The sequence below is a fragment of the Lissotriton vulgaris genome, chromosome 1_1 (genome assembly GCF_964263255.1).
Source record: "Lissotriton vulgaris chromosome 1_1, aLisVul1.2, whole genome shotgun sequence".
In the NCBI taxonomy this organism is placed as follows: Eukaryota; Metazoa; Chordata; class Amphibia; order Caudata; family Salamandridae; genus Lissotriton; species Lissotriton vulgaris.
Genome location: NC_141685.1, coordinates 31,620,238 through 31,636,212, shown reverse-complemented (window position 1 = coordinate 31,636,212; position 15,975 = coordinate 31,620,238).

Sequence of the window (15,975 nt, the reverse complement as noted above, 5' to 3'; positions counted from 1 at the left end):
TGATGGGTTCAGATAGCTGCTGCGCTGGAGGGAGGCGGAGGCCCGGCTTGGGCTGACTCGTGTGAGCTTCTCCACTCCGGCCGTGCTGGGTGGCAGCTTCTGTCCGTCGCTCAAAGTGAGAGATTCTTTTGTGCGTTATAGGACTTAAAAATGCGTTTTAGATTTTACATCATGCTAGTACAGTGTCACTGCAAAGGATGTCACGTGCCTGATGTGCAATTGGAATATATACTATGGGATGAAACCGAAATAGCAAAAACACTGCAGGGTCCGCACCACCCGACTAGATTTGAACCCGTGGGTTTTGGAAGATAGCCCCTCCCACTGCAGAGATAAAACTACTGTACCTGTTCCTGGTTTGCTAGGGTCCAGGCTCTTTTCGGTTCCGACTGCTAGCTGCTTTTTTGCTTGGGCATACTCCCTACCAGAGTGCTCCTGGCCAAGTGTGCTGCTAGCTGCCGCCGTAGGACTGATTTCTGTGATTGTGAGTTCGGAGGGCGGGGGACAGTAACCCACATTATGCTGACTCTTCCCTGCCCCAGGCATACGCCCATTGTCCCGTATATTGTCATGTAATCAGCGGAAGTGTTGCCTTTTGTATTTGAAAGCTTTTGTAGGTGGCTGAACCTGTATTCTGAATTATGGAACCTGTTGACATCAAATGAACGGAAGGGCTGCTATTTGATTTTAAATATCCGTTTTATGGTTACAGATGTATTATTGTATTTAGTAGTGTATACATTAGTTTATTCTACCAAGGCATATATATGATAATAATGAGAGACTTGTCAATTCTGGCTGTAACAAAATAGTTCGGATCCAACTGCGCTGGGTGGGTTGGGGGGAGGAGTGATGGGAATCTTGTCTTCGGTGTAGCAGGTGCAGGTTTCGTGGGTCCCACCATGATTTGCAAATCTATTGCTCACCTGTAGGGGTCTGTCAGCATTCCTCGGTCCCTGAAACCAGATCAGGGCATCAGTTTATTTACATTTTTGTAAACAAACCCGTGCCGATTCAAAATATCTTTTCATCATCCAGTGTGGTGTGGACTGTCATAGAACATGAAACTTGCCTACTGGCCTGTCATTTTTTGAAACATTCTGTGAAAATGTTACTAAGCGTGTACTTCGGAAATTCCTCCCCCCGGTTTTGTATGGGTTTGTGGCACACAACAATTTGCTATGTTGAGAAAGGAACCCATATCCTTGTGCCCTGCCTTCTTTAATTCAGTACCCTTTAAAAACTCTTTAAGTTATAACGAAGCTGAAAATAACACTCTTCAGGTTTGTTGATTCACAAAGCGTTTTAGTAGTTAACTATTTTTTATCTTCGACTTTGAAATCAGAGCACCACGTGGTTGTGAATGTGGCATCTGTGTTTCATAAAATATATCTATTTGTGTGACATGTTATTTTCAGCACTCTTCACAGCAGACACCAATTTTTCAATATACATATATATATATATATATATATATATATATATATATATATATATATATATATATATATATATATATATATATATATTCACTGAAAAAACATAGGTTTCACACCAGTTATAGTTAGGAATTAGCCTTTAAAAAACCTAAGAAATTCACTGAAAAAACCATAGGTTTCACACCAGTTATAGTTAGGAATTAGCATTTAAAAAACCTATTAAATTCACTGAAAAAACCATAGGTTTCACACCAGTTATAGTTACCTGGAAATTTTACTGACATAAAACCATTGAAATTCCCACGTTATAGTTAGTTGGACTCACTATAACTTGCGCGCCTGCAATGCACTGCTGATGACGTCAGATATTACATCACTCATGACATGGTCAGTGACATCACTCATGACATCACTCATGACACCATCCAGTGAATGTGTGTCTTTTTGAAAAATAAATATGTTTTATATATGTATTTGTAAAGGACGATGGAAGAATAAATGGTTAAATAAGTGTGTAAATGGATGGTTTTTTTTTAAAGAATTGATTGGTTAACTGCCTTATTAAGTGTATCTTAGTGAATACATATATTAGCGAGTAACGTTTAAATATTGTAATATATGTATCAGTGTTTCACTTTGTGTATAAGTAGCTGCATGGGTTGGTGACTGACTCACTGTTTGTATGTGTTTTGAAGACAGCATATGTGCAGGACTGTATGGGTGGATGAGTGTGTATATGTGTGTGTTAGTGAGTGAATGACTGTCTCACTAGTGTCTTTATCAGTAACAAGATATGTTTTAATCTAGTATATGTGAGTATTGATGTATATAAGGGAGTATATGAGAGAGTGAGAGATTGTAAGAGTTCCTGTTTAAATAAGTATGTGTTTCTATAAGTGATTGTTTAAGTGAGTAAGTATGTGTAAGTTTCCTTAGAAGTAAGGTGGTAGTGTGTGTATAGTTGTATATGCAAATAAATGGATGTTCAATAGTTTATTTGCATGTGTGAGTAACTTTTGGATGACTGTCGGTGTGTAACAGGATGTATAGGTGTATCACTACATATGATGAGTGAGTATATGTATGAGTGACTATATAGAACTGTTGGTGAATGAGTGGATGTGTATATAGATGGTGGAATTACTGAATTGGTTGTTGTAACTGGTATGGGTATCTCCATTTTTTTGAAAATGTTAGTTTCTATTTTTGAATATGTGTTTCAAGGGTTACATTACACTGAAAGGATATCTGTCACTTTCTCACAAGGATGGTGTCATCAGTGATGTCATGAGTGATGTCACTGACCATTTCATGAGTCATGTAATATGTGACGTCATCAGCAGTGCATTGCAGGCGCGCAAGTTATAGTGAGTCCAACTAACTATAACGTGGGAATTTCAATGGTTTTATGTCAGTAAAATTTCCAGGTAACTATAACTGGTGTGAAACCTATGGTTTTTTCAGTGAATTTAATAGGTTTTTTAAATGCTAATTCCTAACTATAACTGGTGTGAAACCTATGGTTTTTTCAGTGAATTTCAAAGGTTTTTTAAATGCTAATTCCTAACTATAAGTCTCACTTTATAAGTAAGACTGTTAGCGCTCTAGTTGGTCTTTAGAACACTCTGGGACATTCTGTCATTGGGCTATAGTTGGGCTACATATGGCTGATATTTGGGCTACATTTGTTTTTTTTTGTCTCTGGTGACCATCTTTGGGCTACATTGGGCTACATTTGGGCTCTAACATATATATAGCCCAATGTAGCCCAATATATATTTTTTCAAAGTAAATTTTCGTAAAAACCACTGGAGCATATATCTTGAGACATAGCAAAGGTACATCGGGCTACCAGTCCCTACAATTTTGCCAAGTTTGGTGGAAATCCATTCAGCCATTCGGGCTAAAAGTGAGTTCGACCGCCCTATGGAAATTAACATGGAGAAAACACGTTTTGTGACCCCCCTTTTATCTCGGCCCCCGCTTGACGAATCCCCCCCACATTTTCAGGGAAGGAGCGGAGCGGAGCGGAGCGGGCCACCTACTTTGAGAAATTCGCTAAGATTCGTCCACCGGTGCCAAAGTTATTCCCAATAGAATGTTGCGGATTTCCTATGGAAAGTAGATCCTAACTATAACTACCTACTGGCGATCGCCAGTAGGGAATATATATATATATATATATATATATATATATAACTACACAACTCCTGGTACCATGCGGTTTTCAGAAGGAAGAAGGGGCCAGCACACTGGTATCCGTTTGCAAAATTTTTAATCACCAGAACCCCCCTCACCCCTCGCAGACGCGTTTCGCCTTTGCAGGCTTCGTCAGTGCAACGTTTGTGAATGAATTGAAACCACCATTTTAAAGTCATTGGTCCATTTGCATTAACAATAGAAATAGAAATAGAGAAAGGACAATTTTTCTCTGAATGTAGTGGGCGCCATGTTGTAACATGCATATATCACATTAGCCAATGCTTATACGTGGTGATTGTGTAAAAGTGCATAGTGCTCATTTAAAAACCATTAACGTTATAATTCATTTTGTTAATCATATACACATTCACAGTGGAAAACATGATTCAAACCATAAATAAAGCATTTACATTTGCTCAATTTTAGTTCATTGTTTTAAGTTCGTTATTCAGCCCTGAAAAAAAAATATATATATATATATTCTCTGTTTAGTTATTCTTTGCTATTGGGTTTTAATTGTCTGTGGATCACAGCAGTTCACTTCTCGATACAGATTAGCCGTTGTTTCCCTAAATTGAAAATACCAGAATGTGTGCTGTATGAATCACTGTAACCTAACATTATACAGGGCAGAGCTTCAATGACTGATGCTAGCCAAGTGATGCAATGTTGTTTAAGCTGTTGGAGTCAGAGAGGGCAATGCAGTCAAATCATAGCTAGGAATAGCCTCCCTGTGCCTTATTATGTGACTTTCGCAGTGCCATCTTTTTGCTCTTCATTGTTTTGCTCAACATGTTTCTGATCTTAGCATAACAGCATTTGAAACGTAACCCAACTAAAGATGGCCGTCTGGAGAGCATGGGAGAAACCAATATTCCGCTTTCATTTTTGTGTACACAGTGTAAGATAACAGCCCAGAAACGCTGTCTAGTGATGTATTGGTTTTGTCCAGACCCTCGGGCAGGAAAGAACAGGTGTCCTCCAAAGTGTCAGTGGTGCTGTACGCGGTAGGGATTGAGTAGTGATGTAGGCCTGTCGGGTTGAGTGGTGATGTAGGCGTTGCGGGTTGAGTGGTGCTGTACGTGGTGGGGATTGAGTGGTGCTGTAGGCTTTGCGGGTTGAGTGGTGATGTAGGCGTTGCGGGTTGAGTGGTGATGTAGGCGTTGCGCGTTGAGTGGTGCTGTACGCGGTGGGGATTGAGTGGTGCTGTTGGCGTTGCGGGTTGAGTGGTGATGTAGGCGTTGCGGGTTGAGTGGTGATGTAGGCGTTGCGCGTTGAGTGGTGCTGTACGCGGTGGGGATTGAGTGGTGATGTAGGCGTGGCAGGTTGAGTGGTGATGTAGGCGTTGTTTGTTGAGTGGTGCTGTACGCAGTGGGGATTGAGTGGCGCTGTAGGCGTTGCGGGTTGAGTGGTGATGTAGGTGTTGCGGGTTGACTGGTGCTGTATGCGGTGGGGTTGAGCGGTGCTGTAGGTGTTGGAAGTTGAGCGGTGCTGAACGCGGTCGGGGTTGAGTGGTGATGTAGGCTTTGGGGGTTGAGTGGTGCTCTAGGCGGTGCACATTTTCAGCAGACACACTCCTCCAGCCGTCAGTGCACACTTTCACCAGACATACACACCACCAGTTGTCAGTGCACGCTTTCATCGGGCACAAATACCACCAGCCGCCAGTGCACGCTTTCACCGGGCACAAACACCACCACACGTCAGTGCAGTTCCACCAGGCACACACCACCAGCCGTCCATGCACGCTTTCACCTGGCACACACACCACCAGCCGTCAGTGCTCGCTTTCACCAGGCACACACGCCACCAGCCGTCAGTGCACGCTTCCACCAGGCACACACAGCACCAGCCGGCAGTGCACACTTCCACCAGGCACACACACCACCAGCCATCAGTGCACAATTTCTACAGGCACACCCACCACCAGCCATCCGTGCACACATCATTTGTTAACACATCCACAATTAACTATTGTAGCAATCGCAGTATGGCGCACTTTACTTTTAGACATATTCATCTAAAGCGCAGCATGCCACCATTGCTACAAAAATAAATACACATTTGCAATGCCAATAGCTCAAACTTAATGCGAGACCTATTGCATTGCACTGGGTGAACTCTCCCCTGCCTTTAGGAATGTAACTACTTGATAATCGGATATCCACACCTGTGTGGACTTTTTGACTAACCTGCTTATACAAATTGCACTTCATCAAAATTGTGGACACAGATGCCATACTGAAATGGTTTGTACGCAATGAACCAATTTCACGCCACACAATTCCACAACTAACAATTCCAATCCAACCCACATAATTTCACTACACACCACATGCATACACTCCATAACACATGGCTAAAAGACATTGCCATTTACAATGCCATTTGCTCTAACTCAAATAAATCCGAGACCTATTGCATTTTCAATGCTTGTTGTTCTTGTGTAGAGTCTTGGAGGGTAGATTCTGCTGGTTCTAGAGCTCTTGGGCTGTCTGGTATCTACAAAATACTCTTGCTGCTTTAAGGCTCCGGTCGGTCTGGGGTTCAGTACACTTCTGGGAAACTCATAACCTTGTGGGCTGGATCCATATTTTTGAACTCCCACTTGAAAAGGGTGTAAGTAACGTGTGCCCATCTCCCTTTCACAATTTGCATCATGCCTGTCCTATCTATCCTAGACAATTATTGCAAGTGTAAAAAACGAGCCCCCTTTCACAGGACTGGCCCAACGGAAACTCTTTGTTTTGTAGCACATTTCTGGTTTTTTTTTTGCATTTTTCAAATTATTTGATTTTGGGGATATTAAGTGTTTACAACAGGAATCTTCAACCTTTTCTGTAGTGAGAGCTACTTCTGATCAGTGAAAATCTTGAGCTACTCAAGGCTAATCATCTCGCGCATTGTTATCAGACAGTTTGTCAAGTTGGGCCTTTTAGATTGAGGTCTAATGATCTGTCTGCGCCTTCCGCGCCATGGTACTCCTATGATCTCAAGAAATGTAAAAGAAAATGTAGGCACCAATAACAATTTTGGAGGAAGAATTACAGCCTATTGTTCAAACACAGTTAAATCACTTTCATCCTTTGGTTATAAACATTTAGCAACTCCCAGCCAAAAAGCTGTGATGAACTAACCAAATTCTTTTTTCCAAAGTAAATAAAATATTCCTGAATTTTAAGATAACACCTGATAATCTTTAGGGACAGATACAGTGGAGTAACGTATGGTGAGTAAACTAACTTACCATTTCCTGGTAATGAGTACATTCACCCCACTTTCTGAAGAGAAAGTCTCTAATCTTATCAACACTATGAAATTTGGAGCCCTGTAGATTCTTGCCCTACAATCAGTTTCAGCTAGCATTTCTGCTCATCTCCCTTTGTTATGACAATGGTGCTCAAGTCCGTCTTATTTCCAGATGCTTGGAAAAAGGCTTTGATTTTGCCACTTCTAAAGACTCCTTCCCTCGATCCCTCAGATGTAAAGAACTACAGACCCAAATTGGTCCTTCCTCTTCCTTATGAAATTAAAGAAAAGGCCATGAATCAGGAGATCACCACCTTTTTTGAAAATACTGACTTTCTAGATCCTACTCAACAGTAGAGTTTAGACCCTACTGCTGTACAGAGTCAACCTTAGCGGCGGTAACTGAAGAGAACAGATCCATTGTGGATAGAGGAAATTAATGCAGCCTTGATCCTATTGGATCTTTCGGCCACATTTGATACGGTTAACCATTTGTCTTTGGTAAGCCGTTTAGAAAGTGTAAGCATCAACGGTACTGCTCTCAAACTGACCAGGTTCTTTTTGTCAAACAGAGAGCAATTGGTATCTTTGGAAGATTTGACATCTGCTCCATTTTCACTTCATTGTGGGGTTTCGGGGATGTTCAATAAGGCTGACTTTGCCTAATGCATACAACACTCAATTTATTTAACTAGTTCGATCCTGTTGGTTCTCTACATTCTTTTATGCCAGTGATACCCAAATAGTGGTATTGGTTACTGTAGAACCTGAAAAAGTGGCAAAAGATTTTAGAACGAGTATGACTAGCATCGCTAATTGGATGCGATTTGGTAAGGATTCCTCCTTCTGGATCACCTTTTGGTGGCCACACAGTCTCGAGCCCCTTCCACTCCCAGTCCAGAAGGCTAGAAATTTGGGTAGTCGTCTTGACTCAAACCTCACTTTTATTGACCACTACAATCAGGTAACCTCTTCCTGTTTCCTTATGTTAAAACACTCAATGAAAATCTTGCCCTTCCTTCCCATGAAGCTTAGGAAAAGTGTTATCCTGGCTCTTGTCGTATCAAAAATGGATTATTTCATTGATCTTTATATGGGCTCAATAGGTTGCAAACCGTCCAAAATGTGGTAGCAAGAGTGATGAAGAACCTCCCCAAATTCTGCTCAGCCTTTGAAGCCATTTAAGACCTCCATCGGCTGCCCATTAGGACAGGAATTAAATTCAAAGCCTTATGCTGTGCCCACAAGGCACTGCATCAGGTTGGCCCTCGCTTCCTACAAGATGCTCAAATGACATGCCCCTTCTCGTACTCTATGGTCCAGCAATACTAGGCAGGTATGTTTACCCAGAATAAAAAGTGTCCATTGGGTAGGAAGATGTTTCTCCTGCTCCACCTCCAAATGGTGGTCAGCCTCAACTATTGAAGTTCAGGAAGGAACTTAAGACGTTTCTTTTCAGGCCATAGTTTAATGTTCTCATCTAACTGCTAGGCAAATGTTTAGGTATTTTATATCACGTACTGTCAGGTTTCAAATGACACTAGTGCCAAGATGCCTTTTTGGTAATCGTGCACTTGGTAAAAAAATTAACATTTACATTATCAGACTCTGCTAGATGCAGCCTGATGATAATAATATAAAATAAACACAGCCTTCCCTTAACTTTAAAAGGAAAATATGACCTTGTTCTTATTTAAAAATGAACTCAAAGCTGTGAGATAATCCAGTGGCGTCTGGGAGCTACTGGTAGCTCGCGATCGACTGGTTGAAGACACCTGCTGCACATTTTATAAAATTCAACCAAAAGCCATTCCAAATATTTAAGACTTATTTTCTTACCATGCTCCACTTGATATAATTCTTTTACTGGGCAGAGAGTCACCATGAGCCACCTGCCACTGTGAGATGAGGCACATTTCCCCACGTCAGCGGATTAACACTTTCTACAGTATATTGTTATTGTAGTGAATCTTATATGGTTGTGTCCCGTTCGGACAGGTTTGTATGTCCTGGACTGAATAGCTTTGAAATGTAACGCTAGTACAGTTGTTCAAATGTCTGACCTAGATTTTTCAAACCATTCTTATATTTCCTATGTATGTATTCGTTTAGGTACCACCAGTGAATTCACCACTCTATGAAGATTAATATGATCACTGGATGGTTTTGTATATTAAAACCCTTCTTTATACTTATATTGGTTCGAACACCATTTTTAGGTCTCGCTTGAGCCAGTCCGAATGCGCTGCTCTGCGAGGCTTTTAGTAAGGGCTTTAAACTCTGAACACATGCTTGTGTTTGTGCTTGTGCTTGTTTATCCTTGCTGTCTCTTTTTATCACCTTCTCCTTTTCTGCCTTTCCCTCTCTTGATTTGGGACCTTTTCAATGGTTAACAAAAAGCTGTAAAACCTGCTGACCGATCTTTGTTCTTTTAATAAGGCGTTTTGTTTTATCACCATGTGCCTGGAAGCTGTGGCAGATTGGAGTACGGCAAACCCATGAAAAATGGACCTCGTCTGACGGTTTCTGAGCAGTAACCAAGAAGAAATGAATTGCGTGATAGCTTGGAGAGATAAACTGACCCGTCAGAGATCCCACTGCAGATCTGTGGAGACTCAAATTCACGGGCTCCTTCCTGCAAGGAGTTATGGGAACCAAATCATGCACACTCCGGGGCACGCCGTGCCCTCTGACCTTTTGCAGGCAACATATTTAATTTTAAATCCCTCCTTGCACAAAAAAAATTCAGAATGCCTAAGAATCCATTCTTTTGAAGTCCGGAGCGTGGGTTCTGTTTTCTATATCTATGCGTTGTAATACCAAATAATGAAAGCGCCTAGATTTTTGCACCATATAAGTCAAGATAGTTTAAGAGAAAGCTGTGTGCTGCCCCCTAAATCAGTTCCCTGCGGCGCGTGCACCATTCCAGGAATCTGACCCAGGGCTGGAGGCTCCCGCCGCATTTCTGTGCTTTGGTAGCCTGGTTCCTCAAATTTGCCTTCTGAAACTTTTAACCACGGTTTGTCCAAAATGCCTTCAGTATTGATACAGTGCCTATTTATACCTTTACATTTACTTTCCAGTTGCCCCAGTAACATTTTCTTTTTGGGGGGAGGTATGTTTTTGATAATTCAGATGTAACTCCTGTAGAGGCGCACATTTCCACAAAGGATATCGCATTCACAGTGTATCCTTCCTGCTACATGGGAGATGGGTTTGGCCCGGAGTGTAAAAACCATCCAATTTTCTTTTGTATATTTAGAAAGCTTTTTTCCTATCCTTGTGCTTGCGAACATGAATTGCACAAAAAAAATTCAGAATGCCTAAGAATCCATTCTTTTGAAGTCCGGAGCGTGGGATCTGTTTTCTATATCTATGCGTTGTAATACCAAATAATGAAAGCGCCTAGATTTTTGCACCATATAAGTCAAGATAGTTTAAGAGAAAGCTGTGGGCTGCCCCCTAAATCTGTTCCCTGCGGCGCGTGCACCATTCCAGGAATCTGACCCAGGGCTGGAGGCTCCCGCCGCATTTCTGTGCTTTGGTAGCCTGGTTCCTCGAATTTGCCTTCAGTATTGATACAGTGCCTATTTATTCCTTTACATTTACTTTCCAGTTGCCCCAGTAACATTTTCTTTTTGGGGGAGGTATGTTTTTGATAATTCAGATGTAACTCCTGTAGAGGCGCACATTTCCACAAAGGATATCGCATTCACAGTGTATCCTTCCTGCTACATGGGAGATGGGTTTGACCCGGAGTGTAAAAATCATCCAATTTTCTTTTGTATATTTAGAAAGCTTTTTTCCTATCCTTGTGCTTGCGAACATGAATTGCACAAAAAAAATTCAGAATGCCTAAGAATCCATTCTTTTGAAGTCCGGAGCGTGGGATCTGTTTTCTATATCGATGAGTTTTAATACCAAATAATGAAAGCCCCTAGAGTTTTGCACCATATAAGTCAAGATAGTTTAAGAGAAAGCTGTGTGCCCCCTAAATCTGTTCCCTGCGGCGCGTGCACCATTCCAGGAATCTGACCCAGAGCTGGAGGCTCCCGTCGCATTTCTGTGCTTTGGTAGCCTGGTTCCTCAAATTTGCCATCTGAAACTTTTAACCACGGTTTGTCCAAAATGCCTTCAGTATTGATACAGTGCCTATTTATTCCTTTACATTTACTTTCCAGTTGCCCCAGTAACATTTTCTTTTTGGGGGGAGGTATGTTTTTGATAATTCAGATGTAACTCCTGTAGAGGCGCACATTTCCACAAAGGATATCGCATTCACAGTGTATCCTTCCTGCTACATGGGAGATGGGTTTGGCCCGGAGTGTAAAAATCATCCAATTTTCTTTTGTATATTTAGAAAGCTTTTTTCCTATCCTTGTGCTTGCGAACATTAATCGTATTAAAAATACAAGCCTTGACTGAGCCAATAGACTCTTCGATAGATATTGTATGCTGTGTTTTTCTCTGCCAGTCGCACAACATATAGACTGTTCACACACTTTCTGTTGTATGCTACTTTCTGGGCAGACCAACTCTAAGCCCCTCTCTACTTCTATCCTCATGTTAGTGCAGCCCGATGCAAACAGAAATTGTAATGTATTGGCAATTATATAACGCTAACTACCCCTGACGAACATTGAGGCGCTTTTTCGGCAAGTAGCACGCTACTCCAGGATCCAAAAATGGTTAGTGATGAATTAGTGTAAGGAAATATAAAATTAATTTGAGAGCTGGACATGTTGGTCTGTTGGTCTGTTAGTTGGGTTCAAAAAGATAGTGGAGGGATAGACGAGGAAAGGGTTTGCATTTATATAGCGCCTGCTACCCCTGATGAATTGTTGAAGCGCTTTTCGGCAAGTAGCATGCTACTCCAGAATCCAAAAAGATGAATAGATAGATCATTTATGGTGGGTAGGTTGTTTTATTATACACACACAACCGTACGAAAATTAATAAAATTCCGTTGTAAAGTGGTATCCAAGAGGCAAGTATAGTCTCTGATAATAATGTATACAATACTGATAAGTTTTAAGTTGGCTTGCCAGCAAGACTGATGCCATGTAATGTTGATGCAAAGTCAGTTGTGCGGAAGTATCTTAGACTCTTGTTGAATTGTACCATCCACCTTGTAGGTACTACTAATCGTATCAGGTCCACGTTGTAGGCCGACACAAACACCTAAATTGTGCACTATTTATATTAAGCATAATATAGGTGACCAGATGACCGTAACCACTGTACAAGCTGTATTAGGTGCTCAGAAGTAGAGCGACATAGAGAGCAATAAACACTCCACTAACTCTGTCACTCGCTTAGTACAGACGAACACCAAAGGCCCTCGTACATAATGAGGCATCAGGGTGCACCCAGCCATCCGTATAATTATCACTAATTAGGAAAATTACAACAAGTGGTCCTGTGATGCTTGCTGGAATGGGAAGTGTTTGATTAGAGGGTGAATTGAATTAAAGTTTAGGTGACAATTTCACAAAAATTTATGGATTTTGTTTAGTTTTAAAATTGTTGATCTCCAAAAAGGCCTAAATCAATAACTTGAATTGAAATTCAAGTTGATCATTTGAATCGTATTGTTGCAAATTTTATGATTTTGAGCCCCATGAGGTGGTTCCTTTCCAGAAAGCATTCAGGTTGTAATCATGAGTCAAATAATGCTGAGGAGGTTAAAATATTCACATTGAATTCTAATTACATATGAAATGTTCGATGTTCAATATATTTCTCTTAGTATTTTAATGTGAGGATTTTATTGCTTAAGAAAAATAATTAGTATTTGTTTTTCTATATGTAGGAAGCATTACATTAATGAAATCACTGTATCCCACCTTCTTTCCTTTCCTGTTTTTTATGAACGTTTCTGTTGTTGAACTTTAAAGAGTGCCCGAAATTAAGAATTGTGCTCTACATAACTTTGCTGTGTTACAGTATGTTGATTTTTATGTACAACTTTTGTCTCCTATGTGCATAGCAACTGATGTTTTGTTTTGCTTTAATAATCAGCTTATGTTTATTAGGTCTTATTATTCAATAAAATGTTTCAAACACAACAAATGGTAGTTGATATGCATTTACAACTGCAGCATTTTTATTGTATGGGCGCTTTCAAAGGGGCCAAAAATATGGTCTGCGGGTTGACGGAGGACCACATTGGCATCAGCAGGGAGAGGTTTGGGCAGGTGATTGGGGTTATATTTTAGGTTGGAGCAGTGGGAACAAAGCATGTACATTGTGTGGACTGTGACTCCTGGAGTTATTGTGAGGGATATCATGCTACCCTGTAAATGAATCCCCTAGTGATTATTATCAACAAACTTTATTCGGTATTATAAAAGAAAACCATAAAAGTCATACATAAAATGATAAAACATCTTCCAAGTTACAGATTGACAAATATAATATGTCCAAGTTAATCAGAACACAAGATAAAAATTCATGAATTACAGTACAGAAGTACCTGAGTCTAACAGCGACCCGTAAAAAGTTAAGCGTATGCAAAACAGTGTCATTAGAGACGAGTTGTAAAAAGATAAGAGCTGGTCTCACCCGCCTAAAACCCACTTTTTTGAGAATGGGAATAATAAATAACTTTCTAGGGACAGCATTAAAACTGCAAAACATTATAACGTGCATCATGTCGTGAGGAGACTCACTGTTGCAGCCAAAGGGCATGAGTCACTGGCCTCTCTGGGAGCCACGAGGGTGTGCCATGAGGTAATGGAAGAGCTTGAGCTGAAACCGGGTCAATAGAAAATGATCATGGATGCTTTTAAGCCCTAGAAGATAAGGTTCGGTGGTTGGTACAGTTTTTAACACAATGTACTTACGCACACTAGGCTTACACAGCTCATTTCCCTCTCTATCACAGCAGCTCATTCTTTAAAAAACACTCTTTGACCAGAGAAAGGTCCCTCTTACATATGCGCTTAGGGTTAACGAATAGTTCCTACCTACCCTGGAGAGGCCAACTGTCGTAAATATTTAATTTACCGTCTTAATTTCTATGCAGGTAAGTACTTAATCAATAATAACTCAATCGGAAAGAAAAAAACAGAGTCCATGGTGTTAAGAGTTCTTAGGGGTTTTATTCCTTAAAAAGGAATCGTTCTAGAACTGGATATCATGTTCCTGCAACCACGAGGGTTCAGGAAGGGATAGAGCAATATTTTATTGACAATACATAGCTTATATACTTAAATCACATCATAGAAACCAATATAGTAGGCGTAACAGCTGAGAGAAGACAAGATAACAACATTCACGTGGTAGTAATACGTAATCAGAAGGCGTGAACTAGAGGTGTGGGCTAGAAACGTCACATGTAAGTGTCACGAGTGGGTGGCACAAAGCAGAAATGTTGCAATGTCAGCAGAAATCTGAGGCTTGGATGCGCGCGCAGCTGCATGACGTGTGATTGACGTGGAAACTGGAGGGTGCAGGGGACTTGACATTTACACTGGCGGAAAGAGACAGAAGTCTGGCATGTCAGATCAACTCGTACTTCTATCATATCTGATATCTGATGTTTGGGAACCATATTATCTAAACGGAAAAGGTCTCTGGGGCAGAAGCTATTCTATACTGACTGTGAGTACGTGTATAAGCGCCTGAGTGTCTACATGAGAATGCGAGGGGCATGGGCCTTCCATGGTAACAGGGGCTATGAATTACTTGCAAGGAGACAGTGAGGCCGGGCCCTTCGCCCTGCAGCTGGAAGGATGTTTACTTAAACTAGTAGGCAGGAATGTATTTTCGAGGAGCGGAACAGATAATTCGAAGGTTGAAGTCAGTCTTGGCAGGCAGCAGGCTGAGCTGAGCGCGGTGGGCCGCGCTGGAAGTAAGTCAGAGGTCACGGTTACAGAGACAGCCTGGGCTGAGGCTTTCAGAGTCAGAAGGCAGAAGGAAAAGGCTCGATGGCAGAATTCAGGGCCTACTTTGCCAGAGCTGAAAAATGTGTAAAGTACACTACAGAAAGACATTGGCATAGCATACTTAGGAACGGACTATTCAACCCATTCAGGGTGGGTCTGAAAGAGGACATGTTAACGTTGGACGCAAATGTATTTGCGTCTTCATAGCTGGCTCAGGAGGGAAGTTACATGCACTTTAAGCTGGTACATGGAGACGGTGGGGTACACGCTAGGGAACACAACTTGACCATAAAATTTATATTTCCTCATTCCCTCCTTGTTCCCTACGGACCCTTCATGATATATCGATCCTCATGAATCGATCAGTTTGTTCTTGTAACATCATTTGTTCTTCTTTCTTTCTTTCACGTTTTAAGAGAAAACTGGAATGTTCAATGCATGATGTGGCACACAGTCCACAAATCACTGGCCCACACTGTAGGCACAGGCAGCAACTGAATACTAGGACTAGGCCAATGCCTAGGAAGGATAGGATCTTCCATCCCCAAGCATTTAACGTTGTCCAGAACCAACCGGACCAAGTCCAGGTGCCTGGATTCTGATGTATCAGATTTGCAATCTTATGAAGACGTGTAATAGCTTTGTATACAGATGGCGCGTTTTCTGGAATGAAAACACAGCAACTTGACCCGATGACCTTACAAGCTCCGCCTCTATCTGCCAAGATGACGTCAATAACAAGACGATTCTGAAGAACAACAACCCGCATGGCGGACTGCTCTTCTGTTAAGTTACCTAGGGCGGAGGCAGTTTCATTCACTACTGCTTCAAGTGTTCTAGTTAATCTGCGTATTAGTTTACTATTCTGGACGGGGCCTAAGAAGAAAAAGAATCCTTTATTAAAATCTGTATATTGTTCCCATGCCGTTTCTGTGTAGTCGATAATCGGGAGATCTCTTCGGAGTCTATTCTTTACTAGATTTGTATTTCTGTGATAATCAGGAGGGGCTAGAAAAACAGGGGGCAGAAGGAATGCAATATAACAGGTACCATCCCAATCTGGAGGTAAGCGCATGTATGCGGTATGACCACAAACGAAGTAGGAATGACGGGTAGCTCTAAAGGACGATTTACCTTGATCACTGAATTCGACCACAGTAGTACATTTACTATGACCTAAGTGTACTGAACCTTTC